Here is a 25,489-nt window from a genome sequence, read left to right as displayed (position 1 = left end):
TTTATATGTAATTTTTTTTATTGTGAGCTTATCTTTAGTTTATATTGAGCTGCCAGTGTGTGAGTTGCAGTGAGTTGGAAACATCTCTTCAAAGTAATTTTGTTTGCTTCTGTCAATGCTTCAGGTGTTTTATCAGTTTCAGACCAGTGTTAATTTCTCTGCTCGAAATTCCTGCCCCATGAAGGAAGTATAAAATCATTCTTATAACTCCAGATACTGATTACCTTTTGCTCTATAACAAGCTATCCCCAGACCTATAGCTAAGACAACCATTTGCTACTATCTCTCACATATGACTATCTCCTGACTCTACCCCTGCATGTAGAGCAAGCCTGAGTTGTCACATTTTTTTCAGGAGATTTTCTTTTTTTTCCCATCCAGAAGGCAAGTTTCCTTGACACTTTGCATCCCATGGGGACAGAGTCTCTCTAGTTTCTATTTTGTGGACTGGATGCCTGGGACTTGCTTCTGCTTTTCTGGATGCGTCCTATTTCTTATTTATTTGTTTGTTTATTTATTTATTTAATTTACTTATTTTGGCTGTGCCATGCAGCTTGCAGGATCTTAGTTACCTGACCAGGAATCAAACCCGGGCCGCAGCAGTGAAAGCATGAAAGTGCCAAGTCCTAACCACTGGACCGCCAGGGAATTCCCTGGATGCATCCCACTTCTAGCATCACTCTCCCCCATCCTGAACTCCATTCAGGCCAGTCATCTCCTACAGCCTATATTTGAGTCCAATACTGAAGCTGCACAACTCAGATTGGGACTTGAGCCCACTGTCTTTTTTTTTTTTTTTTTTTTTCAGGTATGCAATATTATGCAGCTCTAAAAACAAATGAGCTATCAAGCCATAAAAAGACATGGAGTAAACTTAAATACATATTACTAAGTGAAAGAAGTCAATCTGAAAAGGCAGCATATTGTATGATTCCAACTATATGACATTTTGGAAAAAGCAAAACTGTGGAGACAGTAAAAAGATTAATGGTTGCCAAGGAATGGGGTGGGGAGAGAGGGATGAATAGATGGAGAACAGAGGATTTTTAAGGCAGTGAAACTATTCTGTATGATTCTATAATGGTAGATACATGTTATTATACATCTGTCCAAGCCCTAGCATGTAAAGCACCATGAATGAGCTCTAATATGAACTATGGACTTTGTTGAACCCACTGTCTTTTAATTGAGATCACACACTTGGTCTCAGGACTTAATGCAGCTCAGGTTCTTGCTGTCTCATCACAGAAAGAATTTGGTGAGAGACAAAGTGATAGGTAAGAAGTGGATTTATTTAGGGAGAAATACACTCCACAGAGTGTGGGCCATCTCAGAAGGCGAGAGGCCCTGAAATGTGAGGTGGTTAGTTTTTATGGGCTGGGAAATTTCATAGGCTAATGAGTGGGAGGATTATTCCAACTATTCTGGAGAAGGAGTAGAGATTTCCAGGAATTGGGCCACCACCCACTTTTTGGCCATTTATGGTCGGCCTTGGAACTGTCATGGCACCTGTGGGTGTGTCATTGAATGCTGATGTATTACAATGAACGTGTGATTGGGCTCAAGGTCTGGATTGGTCTGGAAGTCCAATCTTCCAGAATCTTGGACCTAACTGCTTCTAACCAGCTTATGTCGTACCCACACGGCTATGTCATTCTTAAAGGGTTGTGCCCTGCATCCTTCCCTCCTGTTTCTTTTTTTTTTTTGTCTGTGAAATGAGGATGTTGAGATTCTTTCTAGCCCTTAACATTTATGATTCTGTGAGAGTTGCATTTGCATTATTTTCTATTTTGAGTTATTTATAATGTTCCCTGTTACATTGTCAGGCAGCTGAATGGGTTTAGATTTAAATGGTGTTAGGTTAATTCTTTTATTTAATAAGTATTTTTTTAGTATCTGAGCATCTCCTTTGTGCCAGGAACTGTTGTAAGCACTGAGACTATAGCAGTGAACAAAAGAGACAAAAATTCTTGCCTTCCTAGCTTACATTCTAGGTGAATTAAATAAGGAATAAAAGGATAATGTGTTAGGTAATAATTGCTAAAGAGAAAATAGGAAGTATCAGAAACGCAGGGTTGCAGTTTTAGATACGGTGGTCGGAGAAGACCACCTAAGGTGACATATGAGTCAAGAGGAAAGAGAGTGTGTTTATTTAATTAATTAATTAATTTATTTTTTTTTTAAATTTAATTTAATTTATTTTTTCATACAGCAGGTTCTTATTAGTCATCCATTTTATACACATCAGTGTATACATGTCAATCCCCATCTCCCAATTCATCACACCACCACCACCACCCCCTGCCGCTTTCCCCCCTTGGTGTACATACGTTTGTTCTCTACATCTGTGTCTCTATTTCTGCTCTGCAAACCGGTTCATCTGTACCATTTTCTAGGTTCCACATATATGCGTTAATATACGATATTTGTTTTTCTCTCTCTGACTTACTTCACTCTGTATGACAGTCTCTAGATCCATCCACGTCTCTACAAATGACCCAATGTTGTTCCTCTTTATGGCTGAGTATTATTCCATTGTATATATGCACCACATCTTCTCTATCCATTCGTCTGTTGATGGGCATTTAGGTTGCTTCCATGACCTGGCTATTGTAAATAGTGCTGCAATGAACATTGGGGTGCATGTGTCTTTTTGAATTATGGTTTTCTCTGGGTATATGCCCAGTAGTGGGATTGCTGGGTCATATGGTAGTTCTATTTTTAGCTTTTTAAGGAACCTCCATACTGTTCTCCATAGTGGCTGTATGAATTTACATTACCACCAACAGTGCAATAGAGTTCCCTTTTCTCCACACCCTCTCCAGCATTTGTTGTTTGTAGATTTTCTGATGATACCCATTCTAACCAGTGTGAGGTGATACCTCATTGTAGTTTTGATTTGCATTTCTCTAACAATTAGTGATCTTGAGCAGCTTTTCATGTGCCTCTTGGCCATCTGTATGTCTTCTTTGGAGAAATGTCTATTTAGGTCTTCTTCCCATTTTTGGATTGGGTTGTTTGTTTTTTTAATATTGAGCTGCATGAACTGTTTATATATTTTGGAGATTAATCCTTTGTCCGTTGATTCGTTTGCAAATATTTTCTCCCATTCTGAGGGTTGTCTTTTCATCTTGTTTATGGTTTCCTTTGCTGTGCAAAAGCTTTGAAGCTTCATTAGGTCCCATTTGTTTATTTTTGTTATTTCCATTACTCTAGGAGATGGATCAAAAAAGATCTTGCTGTGATTTATGTCAAAGAGTGTTCTTCCTATATTTTCCTCTAAGAGTTTTATAGTGCCCAGTCTTACATTTAGGTCTCTAATCCATTTTGAGTTTATTTTTGTGTATGGTGTGAGGAAATGTTCTAATTTCATTCTTTTACATGTAGCTGTCCAGTTTTCCCAGCACCACTTATTGAAGAGACTGTCTTTTCTCCATTGTATAGCCTTGCCTCCTTTGTCATAGATTAGTTGACCATAGGTGCGTGGGTTTACCTCTGGGCTTTCTATCCTGTTCTATTGATCTATATTCCTGTTTTTGTGCCAGTACCATATTGTCTTAATTACTGTAGGTTTCTAGTGTAGTCTGAAGTAAGGGAATCTGATTCCTCCAGCTCCATTTTTTTCCCCTCAAGACTGCTTTGGCTATTGGGGTCTTTTTGTGTCTCCATACAAATTTTAAGATTTTTCGTTCTAGTTCCGTAAAAAATGCCATTGGTAATTTGATAGGGATTGCATTAAATCTATAGATTGCTTTGGGTAGTATAGTCATTTTCACAATATTGATTCTTCCAATCCAAGAATATGGTATATCTCTCCATCTGTTGGTATCATCTTTAATTTCTTTCATCAGTGTCTTATAGTTTTCTGCATACAGGTCTTTTGTCTCCCTAGGTAGGTTTATTCCTAGGTATTTTATTCTTCTTGTTGCAATGGTAAATGGGAGTGTTTCCTTAATTTCTCTTTCAGATTTTTCAGCATTAGGGTATAGGAATGCAAGTGATTTCTGTGCATTAATTTTGTATCCTGCAACTTTACCAAATTCATTGATTAGCTCTAGTAGTATTCTGTGGCATCATTAGGATTCTCTATGTATAGTATCATGTCATCTGCAAACAGTGACAGTTTTTTGTTTTTGTTTTTATAATGAAACTCTCTAGGAGTTAAGCCAGCATTTTATTTATTTATTTATTTTTGGCTGTGTTGGGTCTTCGTTTTTGTGCGAGGGCTTTCTCCAGTTGCGGCAAGCGGGGGCCACTCTTCATCGCGGTGCGCGGGCCTCTCGCTATCGCGGCCTCTCTTGTTGCGGAGCACAGGCTCCAGACGCGCAGGCTCAGTAGTTGTGGCTCACGGGCCCAGTTGCTCCGTGGCATATGGGATCCTCCCAGACCAGGGCGCGAACCTGCGTCCCCTGCATTGGCAGGCAGATTCTCAACCACTGCGCCACCAGGGAAGCCCCCAGTGACAGTTTTACTTCTTCTTTTCCGATTTGCATTCCTTTTATTTCTTTTTCTTCTCTGATTGCCGTGGCTAGGACTTCCAAAACTATGTTGAATAATAGTGGTGAGAGTGGACATCCTTGTCTTGTTCCTGATCTTAGAGGAAAAGCTTTCAGTTTTTCACCATTGAGAATGATGTTTGCTGTGGGTTTGTCATATATGGCCTTTATTATATTGAGGTAGGTTCCCTCTATGCCCACTTTCTGGAGAGTTTTTATAATAAATGGGTGTTGAATTTTGTCAAAAGCTTTTCCTGCATCTATTGAGATGATCATATGGTTTTTATTCTTCAATTGGTTAATATGGTGTATCACATTGATTGATTTGCGTATGTTGAAGAATCCTTGCATCCCTGGGTTAAATCCCACTTGATCGTGGTGTATGATCCTTTTAATGTGTTGTTGGATTCTGTTTGCTAGTATGTTGTTGAGGATTTTTATTCGGCTCGAACCCATGTTCCCTGCATTGGCAGGCAGATTCTCAACCACTGCACCACCAGGGAAGCCCCACTTCTTGTTTCTTGAGGTAGGCTTTTATAGCTTTAAACTTCCCTCTTAGAACTGCTTTTGCTGCATCCCATAGGTTTTGGATCATCATGTTTTCATTGTCATTTGTCTCTAGGTATTTTTTGATTTCTTCAGTGATCTCTTGGTTATTTAGTAACGTATTGTTTAGCCTCCATGTGTTTTTGTTTTTTACGTTTTTCTCCCTGTAATTGATTTCTAACCTCATAGCATTGTGGTCAGAAAATACGCTTGATATGATTTCAATTTTCTTAAGTTTACTGAGGCTTGATTTGTGACCCAAGATATGATCTATCCTGGAGAATGTTCCATGAGCACTTGAGAAGAAAGTATAATCTGCTGTTTTTGGATGGAATGTCCTATAAATATCAATTAAATCTATCTGGTCTATTGTGTCATTTAAAGCTTGTGTTTCCTTATTAATTTTCTGTTTGGATGATCTGTCCATTGGTGTAAGTGAGGTGTTAAAGTGCCCCACTATTATTGTGTTACTGTCGATTTCCTCTTTTATAGCTGTTAGCAGTTGCTTTATGTATTGAGGTGCTCCTATGTTGGGTGCATATATATTTCTAATTGTTATATCTTCTTCTTTGATTGATCCCTTGATCATTATGTAGTGTCCTTCCTTGTCTCTTGTAGCATTCTTTATTTTAAAGTCTATTTTGTCTGGTACGAGAATTGCTACTCCAGCTTTCTTTTGATTTCCATTTGCATGGAATATCTTTTTCCATCCCCTCATTTTCAGTCTGTATGTGTCCCTAGGTCTGAAGTGGATCTCTTGTAGACAGCATATACATGGGTCTTGTTTTTGTATCCATTTAGCAAGCCTGTGCCTTTTGGTTGGAGCATTTAATCCATTCACGTTTAAAGTAATTATCGATATGTATGTTCCTATGACCATTTTCTTAATTGTTTTGGGTTTGTTTTTGTAGGTCCTTTTCTTCTCTTGTGTTTCCCACTTAGAGAAGTTCCTTTAGCATTTGTTGTAGAGTTGGTTTGGTGGTGCTGAATTCTCTTAGCTTTTACTTGTCTGTAAAGCTTTTGATTTCTCCATCAAATCTGAATGAGATCCTTGCTGGGTAGCGTAATCTTGACTGTAGGTTCTTCGCTTTCATCACTTTAAGTATATCATGCCACTCCCTTCTGGCTTGTAGAGTTTCTGCTGAGAAATCAGCGTTAACTTTATGGGAGTTCCCTTGTGTGTTATTTGTCGTTTTTCCCTTGCTGCTTTCAATAATTTTTCTTTGTCTTTAATTTTTGCCAGTTTGATTACTATGTGTCTTGGCATGTTTCTCCTTGGGTTTATCCTGTATGGGACTCTCTATGCTTCCTGGACTTGGGTGGCTATTACCTTTCCCATGTTAGGGAAGTTTTCAAGTATAATCTCTTCAAATATTTTCTCTGTCCTTTCTCTCTCTCTTCTCCTTCTGGGACCCCTATAACACGAATGTTATTGCATTTAATGTTGTCCCAGAGGTCTCTTAGGCTGTTTTCATTTCTTTTCATTCTTTTTTTCTTTATTCTGTTCCGCAGCAGTGAATTCCACCATTCTGTCTGCCAGGTCACTTATCCGTTTTTCTGCCTCAGTTATTTTGCTATTGATGCCTTCTAGTGTAGTTTTCATTTCAGTTATTGTATTGTTCATCTCTGTTTGTTTGTTCTTTAATTCTTCTATATCTTTGTTAAACATTTCTTGCATCTTCTCGATCTTTGCCTCCGTTCTTTTTCCGAGGTCCTGGATCATCTTCACTATCATTATTCTGAATTCTCTTTCTGGAAGACTGCCTATTTCCATTTCATTTAGGTGTTTTTCTGGGGTTTTATCTTGTTCCTTCATCTGGTACATAGTCCTCTGCCTTTTCATCTTGTCTATCTTTCTGTGAATGTGTTTTTTTTCCACAGGCTGCAGGATGTAGTTCTTCTTGCTTCTGCTGTCTGCCCTCTTATGGATGAGGCTATCTAAGAGGCTTGTGCCCCTCCTGTTTCAATACCACTCTGGGCTGCTGGAGTGTCAGATCAAGCTAACAATTTTTTACCCATGCCCTGAAATTTCATAGTTTTTTTTACCAAACCAAACTTGGGTACGCACGCTCGTACAGTACAGCTAATCTACTGACACCAGGTTGTAGTGAAGGAAAGTGCGACATTTATTGTAAGGTACCAGACAAGGAGTCTGAGGCAACTAATGCTCAAAACCCCCAAACTCCCCAGTGGTATTTTTGGAACAGTTTCCATAGGCAAAATTTCGGGGGGAGGGCAGCAAATATGTGACCTTTCTCTGATTGGTTGGTGGGGAGGTAACGGGGTGGTGTTTCAGGAGCCTCAGTTATCAGCGTTCCAACCAGTCTGAGATCCCCATGCTTGTGCTCAGCCTGAAGTTACCATCCTCCACCTGGCGGGGGCGTTGGTTCCAGGAGAAGGACTCAGAGATGTGTATCAGATTGTTATGTGTATCCCCTGAGGAGGAATCAGGACCCTGCCCATCAGTGCATTACTGTTTCTTGACTGCCTTTCCTTTCTTTCTGCATTTCCTTACTCCTTTAATTAGTAACAGTTTGAATCTGCTCTTTGGAACACAGGGAAGGTCTAGGAGGCTGAACTTTTTCCTACAAGCAAGAAATGGGGGACATGGAAAGGCTTTTGTACTGCCGAGGGCCCCACAGGGTCCTGCTCAGTTTTATCCTGCAATGGGAAAGTGGTCCATATCAGCTCAGTCTACTATGTATCTAGACATGTCTCTGATAAGTTTTCTTCAATGGATCTTATTTCCTAAATGGCTTTTCCCAATTTTTCAAACATCTTACTTTTTCTTTCATTCATATTTATTTGATTATCGATATCAAACAATCTGCTGTCTTCACTTGGGTTTTTATTTGTCTTTGGGTTGACGAACAATTCTGGCTGATTAGTTATCAGTGACAGAAAGTTTTAATTTCTTCCTACTTTCATTTAGATTAAAAAAAGGTTAGATCTAATACTGTGTTCCTTTATCTTACATTTTAGAAATTGTATCTATTTGCGAGGGACTCTCTTTGGATCTTTCTGCTTGCTTCTTCCCTTCCTGCTTGCTTATGCTAAGATTGATATTACCCCCAGGAAAAAGTGTTCCTCCAGAATTATTGCTGAAGTTAATTTGTGCTTTGTCATTACTTAATCTTCAGCATAGTTTGTGTGCTCTATGATTTACCATCCTCTGCATTCTATTGTTGCATCTTCGTGATGCCTGCAAATGCTTTTATAATTTCAGTATATTAGAGCTTGTAGACTAATTTTTTATTTACCTCTTAGTGTTCCCATAAGATTGTCATACTGTAGAATGAAACTCAATTCTTCGCTTAATTCCAGCTGTCAGTTGGGAACCAGGCAAAAAACACATTACTGAAAGAGAATTAGAACCATCGGCCTAGAGTTAAGGTCCCTTTGTAAATGGATAAGTCACCACCACAAAGTTTTTTTAGTAGGTAGAAATTACAAGCTGAATTGCAGACCATTTTTATTTCCATCTTGTGTTGCATGTAAAATATGAAGCAAAATTGGCAGGGAGTTATAAGTCCACATTAAAGACCTATCTTTGGCAAAAGGCCACCAAAAAACCCCTAATAGTCAGCACTGTTATTCTAGGGCTACTTTTCCTCTCTGTACTGAGAGTGACCATGTTTTCCAAACAAAACTGAGGACACACTGGCTGGTAGAATTGTAGTTTTGAGGATGTTGCCGAAATTCGGCCTCTGTACACTGGTGCCAGATTAAATCTCGGAGACAGAGTTTTGGGTGAAGTAGAAAGAAATGGCTTAATTGCTTTGCCAGGCAAAGGAGAACGCAGCGGGCTCAGGCCCTCAAGACGGTGTGCCCCGCCCTGGAGGGGGTAGTGAGGAGTCTTACGGTGTTCAAGGAGCAGGGCGTGGTCAGCCAGAGGACATTCTCCTGATTGGCTGGTGGTGAGGTAATGGGGAGTCGGCATCGTCAACCTTCTGGTTCCAACCGGTCTGCGGTCTACATGCCTGTGGGCAGCAGACAGTTAACTTCCTCCCCCTGGTGGCGTTTTCAGTATCTGCAAAGCAGCTCAAAGGATGTGGCTCAGAATATTCTCTATAGTCCTGGAGGAAGAACTAAAGGTCCTTGACTCTGTTCAATGGCTAAAGTATTATTATCTTGTCTTGCTTGACTGTTTTTCCTTTCTGTCTGCATTTGCTCACTTCTCGGATTAAATTTATTCTTTGACTAAAGTTTTTCTACAGACAAAAGGCAAGCGGAGGACATGGGTCGGGGTCTATTCTGGGAAGGCCTCCTAGGGTCCTGCTCAGTTACAAGAACAAGGAGAAAACTTGTCAAAAAAACATACCAGCTCATGTGGTCTCTGTACTTTTTAAAATGACCCTTTCTATTCTTTCCACTCCCCATTCTGTTTTAGTGCATGACGCTGCTACTATCTGAGTTAAATGGTCACCTGTTTACCTGTAAGGCTAGCTGTTTACCAGCTCGGTGAAGTGGTGCGTTAAATAAAGTAGATGCTAGGTCATTTAAGAAAAACATAACTTTCCTGAAAGCTAAATCATAGAGAAACTGCCATATATAAAAACAGAGATGAGCTCTACATTAAAAAAACCCAATTCTAATGGAAACATATCTGATGAAAACAGAGCATTAATTCCAACCTGTTTGATTCTAGAATTTGTACTATTATTTCTAATGTTAAGGAGCAAAGTAGGGGAAGGAAGCAAACCTAAGCTGACCTCTCTGAGCCTCAGTTTCTTTTCCTATAAAGTGAAGATAACAACACCTCATAGAGTTGCTTTAGGGATTAAATTAGATAACATATGTAAAGCAATGCATACACAAGGACAATCTATAAAAGTTTCCTTTGTCCTCCTTCCATCTAGCCCAAACCTTCACGGGAGGTGACTGAATATTTAGATTTCAAAGAACTTAGTTGTGATGTTTGACAATTATAATTAGACAGATTGAATTTCCAGATGTGCCCAAATGTCAATGAAGCCAGTATTTAAACAGAGCCCCAAGGACTGACCTGTGACTCCATAAGCCTCGGATAATTGAAAATTTGACTCTAAACTGAGAATCACTTTCTGTTCTGCATTATGTCCCTGCATTAACAGGGACTGAACGATTGAAGGTCTGGAGGTAAGTGAGATAGCTTATCGCCTGTAATATTTCAGGAGGAAATACAACAAAGTAACCAGTGGCACAGTCACTGGTATTCATTTTTTGAGAAACATCAGATATATCTCTCTGGAAAACTCCCCCGTGCAAATGCTATTGCTTACCAGAGTGTGGATTCTCTAAGTTGTTCAGAAATCACTCAGTTACCTCCAGCGCTTACTTTCCATCCTGGCCTTTTAGTATAGGCTGTTTCACATTTTCAGTTGTTCCAGGCTCTAGCCAAATACTCCGGTATGTGCAGCAGTGGGCATTATGGAGACAGTGTAAATCAAACTCCCCAGATAACCCCAAATCTCGTTTTAACTTTCAAATTCTTCCTCCACCAAACTTTTCATTAGAACATCAAAAGAGGTGGGATGGGGGAGACGGAGTGAGCTTCAGAGTCTGCTAGAGGTGATCATTGTAAATGACATGGCCCCAATATCACCAGCTAGAGATGGAGCCATTTTCAAAATCATCCCTGAAACTCCAGCGACTGATTTTCTATTGCTCCATTGCAACGTATGTCTGAAAGCTACAATTTATTCTCGCCCACAGATTTGTGGCTTGACTGGGCTCTGCTTGAGGTCTCTCTTGCAGCTGAAGTTAGATAGAGGCTAAGGCTGCACTGACCTGAAGCTTCCGTTGCGTTGGGACGTCCCCTGGCTGGCCGCCGATGCTGACTGCTTGAGAGTCCGCCACGGCCGCCGCCGTCCCCCCGCCCCCGAATGCTACGCATGGCCTTTCCATGTGGCTTAGAGCTCTCCTAGCAGAGAGCGGGTCTCAGAGGGAGCAGTCCAAGAGCAACTTGCGACTTTCTAAGAGGTCCTGGTGGAAGCTGCAAGGTTTCTTATGATCCTCTCTCAAAAGTCCCAGAGTGTCACTCCTGCCACATTTATTTTATAGGTCAAGGAAGCCACTCAGGTAGGGTATTGAGACTTGACTTCTTGGTGGGGAAATGGCAAGCTCACACTACAGAAGAGCAAGTTCGTTGGGAGATGCTGTCATGACCATCTTTGGAAAATGCAATCTGCCAAACCCAGCTCACCTACTCCTGTTCCAGCTGTCAGGAGAATTCACCTGTATCTGCAAGGGTCCTGGGCTCCAGCTAGTTTAATTATTTTCTTCATTTACCTGTGGACTCAGAACGATTCACAATTAGTAAAATGCATAAAGGAAGTCAGAGAGTATCGGTTTCAGAAATCAGTCACGTTTATTTCACAGATCGTACGCTTGCATTCTTATTCTTGGTGCCCATGTCTTGAGCAATGTGATATTCAGAATTCTATATTTGTATCTGCCTTGGTCATTTAAATCCTGTTGTCCTCCTTACCTCTGCTTTGACCTTTTTGTGTTTCCAATGCTTGACTTGCTCCTGATCGCTGATACCCAAGACTCATCACCCCTGTCTTCCAAGTTTGGCTTTCAGGCCTGTGGATTACGCCTGACAACTGCTAGCTTAGGTTATGTAGCTTCTGCCTTTACCTCCTGGCTTACAGATACTTGCCTTTGATGTAGTGGAAACCTTAAATATTCAGCTTTCCTATCTCAGCCCTGTTTTTACCCAGGCCTCTTCAGGTTTTGAATTTTATACGCCTGGTCCCATTGGTGTCTACCTCCGTCAGGGTGGAGGAAGATTTATGCTTACAACCTGATTTTTTCCCTTCAGTGGAAAAAAAAAAAATCCTTGCCACACAACCTTTAGTATCAGTACCTCCAGACTTCCCAGTGCCTTCAATCTTTGACATCCCCTATATTATTAGGCTGTTATTCTCTCTGGATATTGGATACCCCTGTGCTTCACTCAGGAGGTGTATTTGCTCCAGTCTCCATCATTGAGTGTGTTTTGGCAAGGATTCAGCAAAAGCTTCTGTTACACACTTAACGTATTGAAGGAAATACTTTTCGGAAGGGAGGTAGGGGAAACCCCGGGGGTTTGAATACGTGTTTTAATGGACTGAAAGTAACGGAGGCAAGTGGAACATAATTAGATAAACAGCCAGAAGTTGTCATCTGTATTGACTCCTCATGGATTGCCAACCTTGGGATGGGATGATCGTTAAAATCCATTGGTAATTGGAAACTAGATTCCCCCCCCCCCTCCCTGGAAATTTTCCCTTTGGTGGTTTCTTATTAAATTCCTTATATTTATATAATCTAAAGTCTCTATTTTGTAGACCTAGAAATAATTGCATAGAATATATTGCATAGAATATGGAATATGTTTTTTCCAATCTGGGAAAGCAGGAAACATTCTAATTTAATAGGTAACATTTTCCTTGACCTTCTTTCAACTCCTAAATTGAATGTGAAAGTTTTTAATTGATTATCCATTGTGTTCTTAGGCCACTGTAGGTGTCTGTGAACATGTGGGACATCATCAAGATAAATAATCCTTGCCCTCAGTGATTTTTATCTGATGGAAGAGATGACATGCTCACCCAAATACTGGGATACAAACACTGTGTGGTGCTTGTTATTGAGAAGTATAATTTTTGTTAGGTACCATTTGTGATGTGCCTGGAGAAATAGGCTGTAATTTGCCAGGAATGGCTGGAAAGTAAGTGGGGCATTCTAAGTGGAAAGAACACCTGGAATAAAGGTTCACGCAGGGTCCTTTAGAGAAATGATAGTTAGAGGAGTTTTGACAAGATGAAAGGTATATTTAGGGAAATAATGGGCTGTGAGACTAGAGAGGTAGGTTTGAGCCTTTTGGGAACGGCTTACGTGCTTTGGGAGTGTCTATGTTATTCTGTAGGCCATAATGGCTACTGAAAATTTTGTGCCATGGTAAGCCTGTTGTCTAATAAACTCGAATTGGGAAGGGTGTTCTCAGTACACGTGGTGGGGAGTTCAAGAGTTCCAGTTAGAGACAAGAATAGTGCAGAATTGCCTTGCTATTTTCACATGTATGGTTTGAGCTTGAGGGATGCTGGGTCAGTAGGAAAGGGTAAGAAGTGGGAGAAGGAGACAGCCTAGGTCTAAGTGAACTAGTGTGGAAATAAAGTTGCCCTTGAGAGAATCGCAGCAGTCAAAGGGAAGTGGCCAATGCATGTCTTAGTTTGCATGTCTTGGTCCTCGAGAGCCTTAGTTCTAGAAAACTTCAGGCAGCAGGAAAACTGGATCAATTGGGAGGAACTACCTTGTTTCTGAAAGGTTAATCCAACTTGAAATAAGACCCCAGCCTGAGGCTGGAGGTGCCGGATCTGTCTTCAAGCAGGGGTGGAGGGTTCTAGCAAGGATTAGTTCATTGAAGGGTTCTAATCAAAAGGATAGAGTTCAGGGACCACACAGCATGGTGGTTAAGTGATGGGATTTTGCAGTCAGGTGACCTAGGTTCAAATCTTAATTGAGCCGTTTTTTTAGCTATGTAACCTTGAAGGTATTCCTTCACTGTTCTGAATTTTGTTTCTCCTCCTGCTCATGGAAGAAGTGCCCATGTCATAGAATTATTGTGAGGATTAAATGATATAATTTAGCGAGGTACCTGGTACATTCCAAGCTTTCAGTAAATGGTTAGTGTGCTGTCAAAGAAACATCAGTACTCCCCACCTTGAGGTCTCTGCCTGCCAGAGGAGAGGCTGGGCTGCACTTCCTTCCCTCACCTTCTCTGTCTAGATCTGGCTGAGGGTGCTTCCAAGAGAAACACTTGGGTGAGATTTGGAAGCTAAGAGAGGGAGGCCCTATTCTTTAGAGGCAGTTGCAGCGGGACACATGGGCAGAGAGCTTCCCAGAGCTTCCCAGGGAGCCCCCAAAAATCAACCACATCAGTGCTTCAGGCCAAGACGGCTGGTGGGCACTCCCCAACCCTCTCTCCCCGGGCTCTTCCAACAGGTACGGAAACCTCTAAATCCTTGTATTAAAATACTTCTTCCTGGATATTCGGAGTAGCTTCTGTTTTCCTGACTCAACCTCGGCAGGTATAAGTAACTATTGTTATTATTATTCATTTTGCAAGGCAGGGCTCTTACTCCAGAAAGGGAAATTGGAGAGCAAATTAGTAAACCTGAATGGAAGCTTGGTCACAGGTCAGAGGCTCGGGTCACGGGCCTAAGTTTTAGTGGACGGGGAGGTCCTCGGTGTTCACCTCTGCTCAGCACCCTACAAACTCACCACAGTCTGAGCTGCTTGGTGAGAGGCTAGAGCATGGGAAGAACGTGTCCAAAGCATGGAGGGAACGTTTACCGAAGACAATTGGAAGTGTCCGAAACAGAGGACCAGGCAAAGGCAAAAAAGTAAGGACCAGAATGCAGGGGGGAGTAACCAGTCCTAGAGGAGCTTCCCCGTGAAGTGTCAACGTTGGGTGAAGACTCAGAAATGTCCCAGCTGGAGCAAGGCTGGGACCCTCCGTGGTTAGGAGGGTAAAGCTAGAAAACAGCCAGAGATGCAGCACGCATGTCATGTTCTTGCTCATGGCGCCGGTGGGGTTTCCATATGTGGTCAGTGTAGGGAACAGCTGAACTTTAGGGACACAGCATGGGCTGGACCGGAAAGCCGGATTGTTTAGGGCCGTAAGATGGAACTTAGAGTCCATGGGCTGATGATTCTTAGACGAGTCATACACTGGAAACTTGGTTACAATTGACTCAGGGCTGGGCAGGGTTTGAAGAGCCCCAGTACCTGTACGGGACCAGGTAATGCAAGGACCGGCACCCAGCAGACCCCAGGCTCAGGCTTTGAGCGGCCGCTTAGCTGTTCTTTCTGTAGCTCCACAGATGTTGGAACACGTTTTCAAGGACAAAGAGTGATTTCTATAAGAGAGATATAAAATAAAACCTTGAAATTATGTAATGATACTTGTCAGTGTTTATAGCTGGCTGCACGAATTTACTGAGTACGTTTCTAAGAAAATAGTACCTCATTTTGTGCCTTGCCTCAGCATTTTCTAGTTGATGCTCAGAGAGTCATCCATAGACATTTTTCACCAAAGACAGACTCTATTAATTTATTACAAAATTTTATTTATTTTTATTTTAAAAATGACACTTGGCCCGAAAGTCTTAGACATTTTTATTGCTACTATTTGTGAATTTAAGAGTTCTGCTTTCTTCAAACCAACTGACTTTTAGTCAATTAGCTTTCCTTTGGCGTTTCCTGGTAAAAATTATTGGAAAAATATTTTTATCAGAAAATATTCAAATACATTTACAATTACGTAACAAAGAGGTTTGCATCAACAACTCAATTCTAGTAAATATCTTCCACATTTACTTTAGTTCTTTTTCTTTAATACATGTTGCACCCCTCCTTAATCCTGTCACTCCCTTCCCCTCCCCAGAGATACACTCTACTCTTACGTTCATCATTAGCTTTTGTGCAACTTTCATTAAAAATATATGTCTCCTGGGAATTCCCTGGTGGTCCGGTGGTTAGGACTCCATACTTCCACTTCAGGGGGCACAGGTTCCATCCCTGATCAGGGAACTAAGATCCCACATACTGCGCAGTGTGGCCAAAAACAAACAAACAAACAAACAAGCAAAATCCCCAGAACAAATATGTCTCCTTACAAATACTACTATTTTGTTTGTTTTTAAATATATTAGGTTGAACTGTATGTGTAATTCTACAACTAGATTTCTTTCTCTCAAATTTATTTTCCAGATTTATACATTACAATACTCTTAGCTCTTGTTTATCCACTTAGACTGTTCTACAGTGTTCCATATTATTACTAAACAATGCCTTATTTGTCCATTTTTCAATTATGGATATTTAGATTGTTTCTGTCTTAAATTTTTTTTCTTTTAAAGAAATTCACGTTCTTTTATTTATTTATTTATTTATTTATGACTGTGTTGAGTCTTCGTTTCTGTGCGAGGGCTTTCTCTAGTTGCGGCAAGTGGGGGCCACTCTTCATCGCGGTGCGCGGGCCTCTCACCATCGCGGCCTCTCTTGTTGCGGAGCACAGGCTCCAGATGTGCAGGCTCAGTAATTGTGGCTCACGGGCCCAGTTGCTCCGTGGCATGTGGGATCTTCCCAGACCAGGGCTCGAACCCGTGTCCCCTGCATTGGCAGGCAGATTCTCAACCACTGCGCCACCAGGGAAGCCCTTAAATTTTTTTTCTATTACAAGTTGTAATGCAGTGAATGGCTATGTACACACGTGTACACACACACACACACACACACACACACACCTATCCTTCTATCTCTTCTTGTGCATATGTACCAAATTTTCAATGCCTCTATGTAGGGATGCTTGATAAGGGTGATCACATCTTCAGTATTACTAGATGTTGCCAAATTACTTTTCAAGTCACTGCACTATTTTCCCCTCTACCAGCTGTGTGTTTGAGAATTCCTGGTTTTCCTCTTGATCTCCAACACCTGGTATTTCTAGACTTGTCACTTTCTGCTAGTTTGATGGGTGTGGGATGGTCTCGATGTTTTGCTGTGTATTACCTTCACTATCCATGAGCCTGAGCATCCTTTCAAATATGTGGTTCTTTGTAAATTATCTGTTTATATTCTTTGCCACTGGGTGGTTTGTCTCTTTCTTATTGATTTGGAGGACTTCCTTTGATACTCTGGATATTGAGCTTTTATTGGTTCCATGTTATCTTCTCCCAGTCTATGTCTCAAATTTTAACTTTTTAAAAGGATGCTGCTTGAGACATAGACACTTTAAGTTTTTATTTTTTTTGACCCTTTAAGTTTTAACTTGGAATTTTTAAATTAATTTTATCCCCAGGGGTTTATACTCTATCTGAAATTATAAAAATATCCTTCTGAAAGTTTTAATGTTAAAATCATTTCCCTTTTTTGATGCTTAATGCACCTGAAATGTATTTTGTGTACGACATAAGGTAAGGGTCGCATTTTTTGCCATATGGTTAACTATTTGTTTCCATGGTTTTTGTCCCAGAACATTTATTAATTAGCCTGCCCTTTCTCTATTGATTTATAAGGACATCTCTGTTTCAATATATTGATGTGTCTGTTTCATAAATTTTTCCATTCCTGCATGAACACCACACCATTTTAATTACTAAAGCTTAATAATAGTTTCTACATTAACTTATCATTTTATATAAGAGAATTTATTCCTTGAACATGAGGTAAATGTACCTGTAAAATTGTGGGGAATTGGGGTCCTATTTTGGTAAAGATTTTAAAAGATTAATTCACTTTCGTTAATGGCTGTTTATTCAAGAATTCCATTTTTTTCTTAAGTCAAATTTGAGATTTTTATGCAGCTCTAGAAAATCATCCATTTTATCTAACTTTTTAAAATTCATTGGCATATTATTGTTCCTATTCTTGTCAATTCTGGAAAATTTGAGCAGTTATCTTTTTGAAAATATTACTTCCCTGCCATCCATCTCCTTTATTCTATTCTTACGGCGCTAATATGAGATGTTTCTTGAGCTTCTCTCTGTTTCTTTCTCTTTTTCTCTCTCCCTATCCATATAGATGTAGATATCTTTAAAATCTTTTTGTCTCTCTGTGCTGCATTCTGAGTACATTCTTTAGATTGCTTTCCAAGGTACTAATTCCTTTTTCTGTCTGGGTCCAAACAGACCTTTATCTTGTCTATTTATTGAGTTTTAATTTCAATGCTCATAGGTTTAATTCTACTAATTTGTATTTGCCATCAACTTCTTATTTTATTGTTAACTGTTTTGGATTTCTTGTTTATTTCTATGAGTATTATTCCTTTATTTATCTCTTTGAGCGTACCAAACAATTTGATTGGCACCAATTCACGTTCTGAGTTATGCGTTATCTCTCTTAGCCATAGCTTTATTTATATATTTTGGTATTTTGGAGGCTTATCTCGTGTTAAAGGTGGTTATCTTTTTTTCTGACTTCCTTCTCCCTGTTTAGTCGTTTTGAAGTTGCATCCACCTGACCACCTTGGGGCTCTGATCCAGAACCATGTCTCCTATTGGTGGTTCCCAGCTCTTGTCCCTCAGTGATGATGGGGCTGGCTTGGCTCAGCATCTTGTTGCCAGGTGACGTGAGTGTTCATCTGCCTCTCTAGGCATGAGGCTCATATAAGTAGCAGCCACAGGTGATGGGCGACAGCGTCTATTCCCCCTCCTTTCCAGAGTGCAGTGATCCCACACCAACCTGTTCTCCGTCAGGACCCAGATTCCCAGAATCCTCCGCCTGCGTGTGTATGCAGAGAACCATAGGCACTCAGGTGTCCTGCACATTATGGAAAGTTTCTATTTGCTCCTTGGAGTGGTTTATCTCAGTTTTGAATATGTCATATTTTTAAATGCTCTTTTAAAATATTTTGCTTATGGTCGTTATATATTTGAAACCAAGAAGTCCTCAAAACATAAACATAAGGAGAACAAACTAACTTTAAAAACTAAAATCCTTCTAAAACTATTTAAGGTTAACTCACACTTATTTCGAAGAGCAGATTTTTAACCTTTCTCACTTGTTTGTCTTTTAGTGGTGATTAAGGCGTTGACTTGTCTTATATCTACTTATTCCTTTCTATCTCTGTGTTTGAACTTCACTGGCTCATATAATGTAATGTTGTCGGACAGTTCAAACGTGTAGTTTAAGCTCAAGAATCATTTAAACATTATAATTCTAGTCCCAGGGAAATTGTTGCTAGTTTAATCCAGAAAAAAAAAATTGTGAGGTCTCTTTTGTAAATTTAAGTTACTCCTCGGCTAACTCTTAGGGCCACTGCTGTTTGCATTGTTCTTGTTTCAGATTGTGTAATGGGAAATTTGAATATTCAGCTTACAGCCCACAAAACAACACAGTAATGAGGATTAAATGAGGGAATGTATGTTAAAACACTTTGTAAATTTTAAAGCCCTATGCAACTGTGAGTTAATTATTATCAGTTTCATGCAAATTATTCTGTTTCGATTGATGTGCAAAGGCTGTTTTAATAGATTTTGTTCTGTAGAACAAAAGCTCTGTTTCCAAGTCATGGAAAAGTATATGAATTATTCTGGTTTGCATTTTAATACTATCACTAAAGCTTAACTGACCGTTGCTAATGCCTTATTAAACAGTGAAGTAGGCGGTCATCATCAACTCAAGACTGTGGGTACTTGTAGTCCCCAAATTAATATTCTTTAGATGGGAAGAGCTGGATATTTCAGCAATTTTTGCAGTAATATAACTGAGCAGGACCCTATGGGGCCCTTTGGGGACAGACCCTCCCCCCTGCCATGTCCTCTGCCTGCCTCTTGTTTGTAGAAAATCTGTGGTCTCCCAGGCCTCCCCTGAGTCACAAAAACCTGGCTCAAGAATTAATGATTGAGGGACTTTCCTGGTGGTCCAGTGGTTAAGACTCCGTGCTCCCAGTGCAGGGGCCTGTGTTCGATCCCTGCTCAGGGAACGAGATCCTACGTGCTGCAACTAAAGATCCCGCATGCCACAATGAAGATCCCGTAAGTGGTAATGAAGATCCTGCATGCCGCAACTGAGACCCGGTGCAGCTAAATAAGTAAATAAATAAATAGATATTAAAAAAAAAAAAGAATTAATGATTGAAGGGATGTGAACATGTAGTAACAAAAAATAGCACTTGGGCCAGGAGCACTGGTGGCCATTTAAACTGTAGATCAGCCATGTAGCAGTCACACACTCTTTAGTTCCTCCTTGAAAGACATGGATAACAGTGTCTGATGCACATGTCCTGAGTTGTTTTGCAGATACTAAACCCCCCACCAAACAGAAGATACTACCTACTTGATGACCATGAGCACATAGCCCTACTGGAGCCTGAGGTTGATGATGCTGACCCCTGTGATACCACCCTATTCCCTCACCATCAACCAATCAGAGAACTGTGCCTGAGCTGGTCACACACCCTGCAACTCCCCTCCCTCACCTGGCCTTTAAAAACCCTTCCCTGAAACCTGTCGGGGAGTTCAGGTCTTTTGAGCACGAGCCACCTGCCTGTACTCCTTCCCTGGCCCTTGCAATAAACTTTTCTCTGCTCCAAACTCTGATGTTTTGGTTTATTTGGCCTCACTGTGTGTCGGTCAAAGGAAATTGGATTCAACAACAATAACAGAATTAAAATACGGTGGAACTGTGAGGGAGCTTGGAGGGTAAGCATTATTCAACTAGACCAGTTTTGCTTTGATCAGGCCAGTCCAACAGCAGTCATTCCCATCACAATTTAAGTTGCTGAATTAAACCCAAAGAAATTGTGACCTTGGCCTTTGTACTATGGGTTGTTAGACCAAATGTGACTCAGGTAGAGCTTGACACAACTGTATTGAACACGGCTGCTCTTGGAGTCCATACAGGGGCACCACCTTGAGTACTGAACCTGTCATAGAATGCGCTTCTTCTGGCACTGTTGTTGAACTCCAGTTCAATGTGCCCGACGCACAGTGAGGCCAAACAAACCAAAAGGTCGGACTCTGGAACAGAGAAAGGTTTATTGAACGGCCACTCAAGGAGAGTGGGTGGCTCGTGCTCAAAAGACCCAAACTCCTTGATGGTTTTCAGGGAAATGTTTTTTATAGGCAAAATCTGGGGTGAGGGCTGCAGGGTTCATGACGTTCTTCTGATGGGTTGGCAGTGAGGTAACAGGAATCTTGTGCTCAGCCTGAAGTTACCATCCTTCACCTGGGTGGGGGCATTAGTTCCTGCAGAAAAGCTCAAAGTTATTGTTATGTATATTCCTTGAGGAGGAACCAGGATCTTGCCCCATGGCTGCGCTATTGTTTCTTGACTGCCTTTCCTTTGTTTCTGCATTCTCCCCCTCTCATAATTAGTAACTGCTTGACTCTGCCCTTTGGAACTCAGGGAAGCCCTACAAACAAGAAACGGTGGACACGGAAATGCTTTTGTACCCGGGACGGCCCTGCAGGATCCTGCTTTGTTTCAGCACTTCTTTAGCTAAAACTTTTTGGAAGGGGTCTGTGATAGACCAGCTTAATCTGCTCTCATTGCAGGAAAATTGTGGGGCCTAATTAAGGTTTACCTGTTTTTCTATTGGATTTCAAGATGGACACGGTTTCTCTAAGATGCCATTGTATTTTTGAAATGTTGCATGATCTCAGCCATGTATTAGAGGTTTGCGCTGAGCTTTAAAGCAACCTTCAAATTTCTATGGGTTCCCCTGGGGTCACATTTGTAGACTTTCTTTAAATGATTAAGTAATGTTCTTTTCTATCCTTAGACTTATGAAATTTTGGGTGCCTTTTACCAGTGAAAGGAATAACACAGTTTTACATGACTTGCCTTGTTATTTAAATCCTATGTTCTTACACACTCTAATGCCTGTGACAACATAATGTAATGACTGTGATTGACAACTTTGTATGCTATTTCAGAACTCAGAACATCTGTTTAATTTTATGTGTTCTGATCAGCATAAATTGGGAGTGGATGGGAGGCAGTGATCTAGAGACTTCAAAGAGCAAGTAGTTTTCATTTTAATTGTGGTAAAATATACATAACACAAAATTTACCATTTTAACCACTCCTACTTTTTAAATTCAGTGACAGTAGATACATTTAAAATGTTTTACATCCAATACCACTTTCCATTTCTAGAAAGTTTTTATTATCCCCAACAGAACTCTGTGTCCATTAAGAAATAACTCCCCACTCCCCTCTCGCCCTAGCCCCTGATAACTTCTTTCTACTTTCTCTCTTAATGATTTGACTGTTCTAGGTACCACACTGCTACGGACTGAATGTTCGTGTCCCCGCAGATTCATATGTTGAAGCCCTAAATCCCAGTGTGATGCCATTTGGACATGGGGCCTTTGGGAGGTGATTAGGTCATGAGGGTGGAGGCTTCAGTAGAGGAATTAGTGCCCCTATGGGAAGAGGTGTGAGAGAGACGTTCTTTTTCCAGCACATGAAGACACAGCAAGAAGACAGCAGTCTGCAAATCAGGAAGAGGGTTCTCACCAGAACCTGACCTGATCTTTGTCTTCCCAACCTCCAGAACTATGAGAAATACGTTTCTGTTGTTTAAATCACCCAGTCTATGGTATTTTGTTAAAGCTGCCCAAACTGACTAAGATATGCATATAACTGGAATTACACAATATTTATTCTTTTGTGTCTGGTTTATTTCACTTAGCATAATGATTTTAAGCTTCAACCATGTTGTAGCCCGTATAAGAATTTCATTCCTTTTTAAGGATAAATAATATTCTATTGTGTGTATATGCCACCTTTGGTTTATTCATTCATCTGTTGACGGACACTTGAATTGTTTCCACCTTTTGGCTATTGTGAGCATGCTGTGATGAACACTGTCATACACATCTGTTTGGATTTCTGCTTTTAATTCTTTTGGGTATATAACTAGAAGTTGCATTGGTGGATTATATGGTAATTCCATGTTTAACTTTTTGAGAAACTGCCAAATTGTCTCCATAGTGGCTGTACTGTTTTACATCCCCACCAGCAATGCATAGGGGCTCTATTTCCCTATATCCTTGCTAACACTTGTTATTTTCCTAATAGATGTGAAGTAGTATCTCATTGTGATTTTAATTTTATTTCCCTAATGGCTAATGATGTTGAGTACCTTTTCATGTGCTTTTTGGCCATTAGTCTTTCTTCTTTGGAGAAATATCTATTCAAGTTCTTTGCCCATTTTTGAAATGGGCAAACACTTTCTAATAAATTATTAACTTGATTTGGATTGTATGTTGGGATTCCTTTGTCTGTAGAATTATCTTGTTGACCAAGTGACACCATACATGTGAAAACAGTGGTGTTGTATTCAATAAGTTTCTTACCTAACATTTGAAAAAAAATTTATTATTTATTTTTTCATTCTGAAAGAAGGCTTGATTGTCAGATATGTTTCTGTCTTATTGATAATCATTTTGAGAATATCAACTTAGCATCACTGCTTGGTACAATTGATATGTCCACAAATAATAGCATAAAGTATTACTTTTTTTTTTTACCAGAATCGTATCTTAAATATGGTAGAGAAAGTTGCCATTTAAATAATTCTCTAGGTAGACATAAAATTACCTACTAATTTATCTGTTGTAAACCTGCAATTCTGTACATTAATTTTACTCTAACTGGAATGTGCCCATGATAAAATAAGATTTCCTTCTCAGATACAATAATAATAACAACAAATATCAAGAATCTTTGAAGATGGAATCACTATTGCAGGCACCAATGAGAGCTTCAAAAGACTATAAGATTTGGTTTCTGTCTTATGGAGTTTAAAATCTTGATATGTGGTACATTTGGAACCAAGCAGGACCCTGTAGGGCTCCTGGGCACAAAAGCCTTTCTGTATCTCCTGTTTCTTGATTACAGGAAATAGGCTTAGTTCAGCCTCCATGACCTTCCCTGAGTTCCAAAGGGCAGGTTCAAACAGTTGCTAATCAGGGAAGGGAGGGGATGCAGGTACAAGGGAGGAACAGCCAAGAAACAATAGTGCAGCCTTGGGGCAGGTCCTGGTTCCCCCTCAAGGGATACACATAACAATATCTTTGAGCTCTTCTGCAGAACTAAACCCCCAACAAATGGAAGATGTTAACTACTTGATGAAGCATTCTTCATTCCGGAGAAGGTCACAGTTCACCCATCATCACCTGAGCAAGATGATCTCTGGATTGAAGGAATGCAGGCCCTGCACGCACCCTGCTCCTTATCAGCAACCCCACCCCCTTGACTTTAAAACTCCTCACAACACCTCCCCCCCACCCCCCCCAGTTTTGAGGGCATTAGCCTGCTGTGGCCCCCCTTGCCTGGCAAAGCAATGAAGCTATTCTTTTATACTTCATCCAAAACTCTCTGAGATTTAATTCTGTGTCGGGGTACAGAGGCTGGATTCGGCTTCACATCTTGTAATCAGACACTGTGAAAGCACTTCAGGAGAGAACAGTGACAAGGAGATTGGGAGCTTGTGTCTTGAGCCTACAAGACATCTGGATCCCCAGGGTCTCTTTGGTATCTAGGGGATGTGCCTCACAGAGACAGCTGGTGAATATGGAGTGTGATCTGAGACTAAGAAGGATTGTTTAAATCTAAAGCAGACAGCACTGTTTGGTCTGCTGGCAGGATACAGACTCTCAATATCTTTGACCTATATACAGCTTAAAAGAAAATGGGAGCCACCTCTAGTCACCAATACCGTATTATGCATTTAAAAATGTGTTAAGAGGGTAGATCTCGTGTGAAGTGTTAATACCACAAAACAAAAAACGAAGAGACATGAGGAAATGTTTGGAGGTGATGAATCTATTCCCTTGGTTGTGCTGATGGTTTCACTGGTGTGTGCATATGTGCAAATTCATCAAATTGTATAATGTTTATATGTGCAATTTTTTATCAATTATACCTCAATAAGGTTGTTTTAAAAAAAGAAAATTTGATCCAACATGCAAAAGCCAAGGTATTTCACAAAGGAGCATGAATTTTTTTGGTTCCTCTTGAAAAATCAGAAGATCAGGACGTACCTTTATTTCTGCACTCTTTAGATCTGTGTTGTCTAATAGAGTAACCACTAACTATGTGTGAATATGTTACGTTTATTCTTATTTTATTATTTTTGATCAGAGTACAGTTGATTTATAATACTATATTAGTTTCAGGTGTACAACATAGTGATTCAATATTTTTATAGATTATATTCCATTTAAAGTTATTACAAAATAATGGCTATGTTTCCTCTGTTGTACAATATATCCTTGTTGCTTATTTGTTTTATACATAGTAGTTTGTACCTCTTAATCCCACATCCCTATCTTTCCCCTCTTCCCTCTCTCCACTGATAAACACTAGTTTGTTCTCTACATCTGTGAATCTGCTTCTGTTTTGTTATATTCATTCGTTTTATTTTTTTAGATTCCACATATAAAGTGATAACATACAGTATTTGTCTTTCTCTGTCTGACTTATTTCACTAAGCATAATAGCCTCCAGTTTCATCCATGTTCTTGCAAATGGCAAAATTTCTTTCTTTTTTTTTTAATGGCCGAGTAATATTCCATTTTTGTGTGTGTGTGTGTGTGTGTGTGTATCTTCTTATATATATATCTTCTTCACATCTTCTTTATCCATTCATCTGTTGGTGGACATTTCGGTTGCTTCCATATCTGGCTATTGTAAATAATGCTGTTATGAACATTGAGGTGCGTATATATTTTCAAATTAGTGTTGTTGTTTTCTTCTGCTATATACCCAGGAGTAGAATTGCTGGATCATATAACAATTCAATTTTTAGTTTTATAAGGAACCTCCATACTGTTTTCCATAGTGCTGTACCAATACCCATTCCCACCAAGTGCACAAGGGTTCCCTTTTCTCCACATTCTCACCAACATTTGTTATTTGTAGAATTTTTGATGACAGCCATTCTGACAAGTGTGAGGTGATAT

This window comes from Eschrichtius robustus, chromosome 6 (genome assembly GCF_028021215.1).
Source record: "Eschrichtius robustus isolate mEscRob2 chromosome 6, mEscRob2.pri, whole genome shotgun sequence".
NCBI classification, from domain to species: Eukaryota; Metazoa; Chordata; class Mammalia; order Artiodactyla; family Eschrichtiidae; genus Eschrichtius; species Eschrichtius robustus.
This window is presented reverse-complemented; position numbering follows the sequence as displayed.